The following is a 6,516-nucleotide window of genomic DNA, read 5'->3' as shown; positions in this document are numbered from 1 at the left end:
TTGCCACATGCGTATCAACCCATTAGTGGAGCAAATGAAATTATTGTACAGTAACATACTTAAAATACTTATATATTAAAATAAGATAGAATTTAATTACTTTTTCACTTTTTCCTTACTCTAATAAATGTGAAAATAATTGTGGGCCCCATATTAAACACCATGCGTATTCGTAGCAAACACTAATATAATAAAATTTTAAATACGGAGCACAAACGACAATGTTATATTAATCGTGTTTTGAACATAGTATCCCATATTGACAAAATCAAGCAATATATATAAAAAAAAAAAAAAAAGTGAATCCCATATTAAAAAAATAAACAATGTCAAAAAAAAAATGCAGACTTTGTATTATTAGCAAACACTAATATAATAAAGTTTTAGATACGGAGCACAAATTACAATGTTATATTAATCGTGTTTTGAACATAATATATATATATATATATATATATATATATATTATATGAATAAAAATAGTGCAAACTAATAATGTCCAAAAGGGTGAGCCCCATACTTAAACAACACCAAGCAATATAAAAATAAAAAAAATAAAAATAAAAAGAAACTATATATAGCATGGATTTAGACCCATGCTTTGTCGTCCGTTGTCCCTTAAAAAAAAGAGTGGGTCCCATACTAAATAACACCGAGCAATAAAAAAAAAAAGGAAGAAAAAAAGTGAAACTCACCACATCCAAACTCACGGGAAAAAAAAGTGGATCCCATATTAACAGAATCAAGCAATATTAAAAAAAAATGTGAATCCCATATTAATAAAACAAACAATGTTAAAAAACAAATCGTAAAAAAAAAAATATCAAATGGAGATCAAATAATGAATAAGGTAAATTAGTCAAATTATAATTCTAATCGTCGTTTTCTTAAAAACCATCCAAAAGACAACATGACAAGTAAAATGAGCTAAACCGAGAATATTTACCAGAAATTAAAAAATAGTATTTCTTCGTTTAAATAGAAAATCAATTTAGAAAATCAGTTTCTACTTTGTTTCGTTTTAAACATGTAAAATTAATTTAATAATTTGAATTAGAATTATCTAAATCAAAATTTGATAAAAAATAATAAGTATTTTACACCTTTAAATTAATCGAATTAAAATTGAAAGTATCAACTGATGCTTAAATATTGCTATTATTTTATCTCAAAGAGAGGAAAATAATTTCCTTTTAAACAAGTCTTCTCTTTTAAAAAGTATTAATAAATTTTCGTAGCAAACACGAATAAAATAAAGTTCTAGATACGGAGCACAAACTACAATGTTATATTAATCGTATTTTGAACATAGTATATATATATATATATATATATATATATATTATCATTATCTAAACACAACTACATATACATAAATACACTATAATCCGAAGTGTTGGGCCCGTGAGCAGCTCAGACATAGGCCATCTATATTTATAGAAGGATGGATTTGGTCGTCGACCAAGGGCAGTTCTGTCACTTTACTTAATCCAAGTCTCTATCAAAGTTCAGGCTATAGAGTTTTCGGATTGATATGTCCGTCAGTGTGTGTATCATCATATTGGGAGCAATTGATATCCATGTACATGTCTGAAAATGTGGGTCCCGACAGTGGGCCTTATTTAGTAGCATTCAAACCATTCAAATTCTTTTTTCTTTCTTTCTAAAAAATTAGCGTGATATCTTTTCTAATTAATTAAATTGTTCTATACTTCTATTTTGCTACTTCAAGTAAAGTAAACCATTGGATTAATTATAAATTTAAATAGAAAATATATTTGAACGTTGTGTCATGTAAACATTTGAATTTAATTTATATATTATGAACTAATAAAATTTGATTTATTTTCCAACCTTACCAAATTAAAATTTGATAAACTAATAAGTGTGCGTTGGGTCCAATTTATAACAATGACAAAAAAAATATTACATTTTAAAAATTTTCAAATCGAAATTTAATCTCTTACTATAATAGACCGCTTGCATTTATTTTGTCTCAAATAAGAAAGGAAAAAGAATTTCTTTTTATGCAAATTATCCCTTTTAAAATATTAATGAACTCTATGTAATATTATATTGGCAAACTTTGAGTTGTCACAAGCTTTATGTTCAGAGCCAAACATAACAATTTTCCATTTTACTATTTGGGATAGGAAATTATTTATTTTAATTGAATTGATATATATCTATAAATCGTAAACAAAGAAATTTCAGTAAAAGAGTTTAAAACTAAATCTTCATAGGATAGTCTAAAATACGCTTCTGATTTAAAATTATATATAATATTTTTCATTATAGTGACATAAATGATACAAATTCTTTATTATGCATCATTTTATTAAGAACGTAAGTATTGAACTAAATATTGTAGCATCTAACATTCTTTTTTAGTATCAGTTAAGATAAATTACACACTTAGTTTTGTTCAATAATGATTTACACTATTTATTTATAAATCCAACTAATGAGCAAGATATTGGAAAGTAAGTTCTTCAAGATAATAACGTATAATAATTCATCCTCATGAAATTATAGATTCAACTTATGAGCAAGAAATTGGAAGGAATGACCTTTAGAACAATAATGCATAAAAAATCAACCTCATGAATTTATATTTATTATATTATACAATGGTAAAAAGAAATTTAAATGCTAGATTCATAGTACTTTATATTAATTTTTTTTCTTTATCATAATTAATACTATGCTTAATACATCAAGCATGTTCCAATTGAGGTTGATAAGTAAATGAGAGGACTTTTTTTTAAATGGTTAACTTATTTACATAATAGGCATTTGAGAATACGTACAGAAAGTTTGTCAAAATTTAAGTTTGAAGTATCTAATAGGAACACTTAATCATGTGTTCAAGTGCTTAATTGGAAAAGCCATATGTTTTAAATGTCTAAATAAAATTTGTTGGCAAGTTTAAGAAAATAACAATGTATTAAGCCCCAATACTAACAATACTTGACAAAATTGTAGGATTAAGTTACTTTATTCCTTTAATTATTCTAATATTTTGCTTAGGACCAACAAAATGTTGGTTAAAATATCCACACAAATTTGTGAAATCATGTATACATTTTTTCTTTCAATTCTAATTAAATAGGCAAAATAGACATAAATTTTAAATTTGCTCTATATGTAATGGGGTATGAAATTTCAAAAATGTCACATCGGGCCTGTGCGAGCCCGGGCTTCAGATTATCTAGTAAATTATATAAGGTTGAGTTATAATGCAAAAATTATAATATTCAGATAAATATGAATTATTAAGTACATACTTTTTTTCCACGAATATATGGTCTATTGCATTGTGAAACAAAATATACGATATATAATGAAAACCACGCATAAATAAGAAAAAGAGAAAGGAGTGATTAAGGATATTTTAGTCTTTTAGGTGTTATCCAAGGATTGCTAATTTCAATATTAGAATCTGGTTTAGAATAATAATATTAGAATTTTGATATAAAATATTACATTTATTTCTCATACTAGAAAATAAATCCAACCAAATACATGATAAAATAATCTCAAATTTATATCCGGTTTATTTTTATAGTCATTGTAACCAAATAACCCCTCATGCTTATTGTATAAGAATTTTAGCTATATAATGGATAACTATAAGTACTGTTTATAATAAGTGAAACAAGTAATTTAAAAGATAAAATAAATAATGTATAATATCAAATAAATAATAGTAACAAAAATGTAAATATTCTTTACATGTGATAAGTTAAATCACTATTAAACCCCTTTAATAGATTTTTTATGGTTCGTGAGCATTTTAATCACAAAAGATGTAGTCCTTGTTTTATTTTCTTCACTTTCACCCAAATCTAGTATCACAAGAATACCATCAAGTAATCTTGGTGATAAGGTTACCATCAAATTTCTAAAGAACGGTATTGGTGAATTCACTTTTTATATTTCTTTTATTTGATGTAAAAGATATATGCACACGTGTTTCTCTTCCAAAGCAGGGAGAATCTCATCATTTATAATTCTATATGAAGCACATAAGTGCCGTTCAATTCATAAATTTGTGAAATTTTTTTATTTAGAATGTTGATTTCGACCTTGAATTTCTATCAAAATTCAAATGACGCTTAAAAGCATGTTATTTTCACTGTATTTACAAACATGTCATTTGAAAATTTAAAAACTTTCTAAGTTATAAAATTTTGAACCCTCTTAATTAAGCACAACATGTTTCTATCTTGAGTTCACTACGTAGTAGTAATTAATATCTACCCAAATGATATTTATAGGTAATTAGTTTCCTTAAAATATAAATTTGTAATCTTGAAAATAACACATGTTACCTGCCATAACAAGTAAAAATGACGTGATGATGTAAAATTCATACACCAAGTCGCCAACCGTGTATATAATTTAAACTCCTTAATTTCTAATTTGTTATGCTAATTTAGACTTTTTAGGATTCATTAGAAGTATATGCAAACTGCGAAAAAAAATACGTCCATTTGATCTAGACTTAATTTTTTAATTTTCATTGATATCTTTCATTTTCACAGAAATTAACTCCTTCATTCTTCTTGATCAAATTAAAGATCGTGTAAGTTAAAAAAAATGTTTTAACATATGAAGTATTCAAGAAGATATGTTTTGTGGTTATCAAAAGAAAGCATTTCATTGTCAATGTTGTTATCATTGTGGGGAAAAAATTAGAGGAGTGAGTGCTAGTAGTAGAGAAAGTATACAAATGAGTATTGAATTCAGGGTTGTTTGGGTGAGCAAGTGGACGAAGTTGCATGAAGCCTTAATTACCAAACAAATTAAAGCTGCTTTATATTTGAAACCTAGCTAGGACAAATAAATTGTACTCGTGATACTATTTGTTGGAAGGGACACTACTCAAGTATTTTCTTGGAGCCGTCCCCGTAACTTTCAAAGGAAAAAAAAAAAAAATCTCAAAAGAATTTTTTTTCTTTAAGTTGAGGTTTTGTGCACGACGGTACAAAAATATTTGTACAATCAAATTCTTCATAAGGTAAATAATTTTCTATAACAATTCATGATTGGTAAGCTGATAGAAAATAGTAGCTATTGTAATGGTGGACTTTTTTTTATATTATTACAGTATATAGTTTAAATCTTTTTTAAAATAATGATTATTGTAGTTAAGGGTATAAATCGGGCAAAATTGATGGTAATGACTTATATATATATGGCAAATTCTCATTTATTTTGGGATTGAAGCACGAATAATTGTTGTCGTAACAAGAGGACTAGGGAACACAAGAGTTTGTTAGAAAATTGCATTAGATATATATGATAAAATATTAGTTATGTGTATATATAGTAGATGTTAAATTTTCTTGGCTTTGGTGTTTTTTTGTTATGTTTGAATCCATTTAGTGAAAATTATGATTCCGCGACTATAATAAAGTAAAAGTTCTAATTTTCTAAAAGAAATGCTTTCTCACTTCCTTCTCTTGTAGAATTTCATTGGCCATCTTCAATTGTTTGAATGATATTTTGATATTTCCATTGAGATTTGTTATTTTTGGTTTCTTTAATTATTTTCTTTTCCTCTCCCGTATAAGACAACCCTATTTCTGGTTCCTTATCCCTTTTCTATCTTTTCTTTTTCTTTTTTTCCCCTTTCCCTCAAAACATGCACAATAAGTTTATATATCCAATGTTGCTCGGACTCTTCAAAATGTCAACGGATGCGTGTTGAATTCTCCAAAAATAGTGTATTTTGGAAAACCCGATACGGGTGCGGCATGGCCCGCACACATACCTAAAGCTTTAATGAAGTGTTAAACTGTCAAATAAAGTAGTTATTGGTGCTGTTGATGATATACGAGGACCAAAAAATAATGATAATTAATATTTTATCTTTATGCCGCAAATTACTCAATCAAAAGCATGACATGAACAAATAAATCTAAATAATTCAGTACTATTTGGATGATAATGGTCAAGGATTAGTACCTAACTTCTTGAATTGTATTGTTCACCTTTCATCTTCAACAATAATCTCAGTGGTCCTTTTTTTTTATTTAGACAAATCAGCTCTCGAGCACAAAAATATATTGTGATTAGCAAAAATTAATTGTGTACATATTTGAGCAATATTGCAAATTAATGAAAGACTAGTATTCTTTTCTATAACTTTTCACAATATGGCCGTGTCAATGGGACAGTTAACAAACAAGTTAGAACTAACCCTAACGACCTGACCGTGGTGTGTTTGTATAAAGGCTTGAGTGAGGTTTTACCTGTAACTATTGAAATCTTAATGGGTCCTTCTATTATGGGTCTTATCAGGTTAAGCCTACACTCACCATCATACTAGATTCACCAAGCACATAAAGTATACGATCAAAAAAATTACATCACACTTATAGTTGAGCCTATGTTTATGGACTAACATTATTAAACTTGAAATTTTTAAAATATAAATAAATATTTTTAATAATGTAAACCATTTTTCTAGACACTCACGAAACAGTCGTTGCTATCTTCAGTATTGCT

Source organism: Lycium barbarum, chromosome 11 (genome assembly GCF_019175385.1).
Source record: "Lycium barbarum isolate Lr01 chromosome 11, ASM1917538v2, whole genome shotgun sequence".
Taxonomy (NCBI): domain Eukaryota; kingdom Viridiplantae; phylum Streptophyta; class Magnoliopsida; order Solanales; family Solanaceae; genus Lycium; species Lycium barbarum.
The sequence above is the reverse complement of the archived record's forward strand: the minus strand, read 5'-3'. Positions refer to the sequence as shown.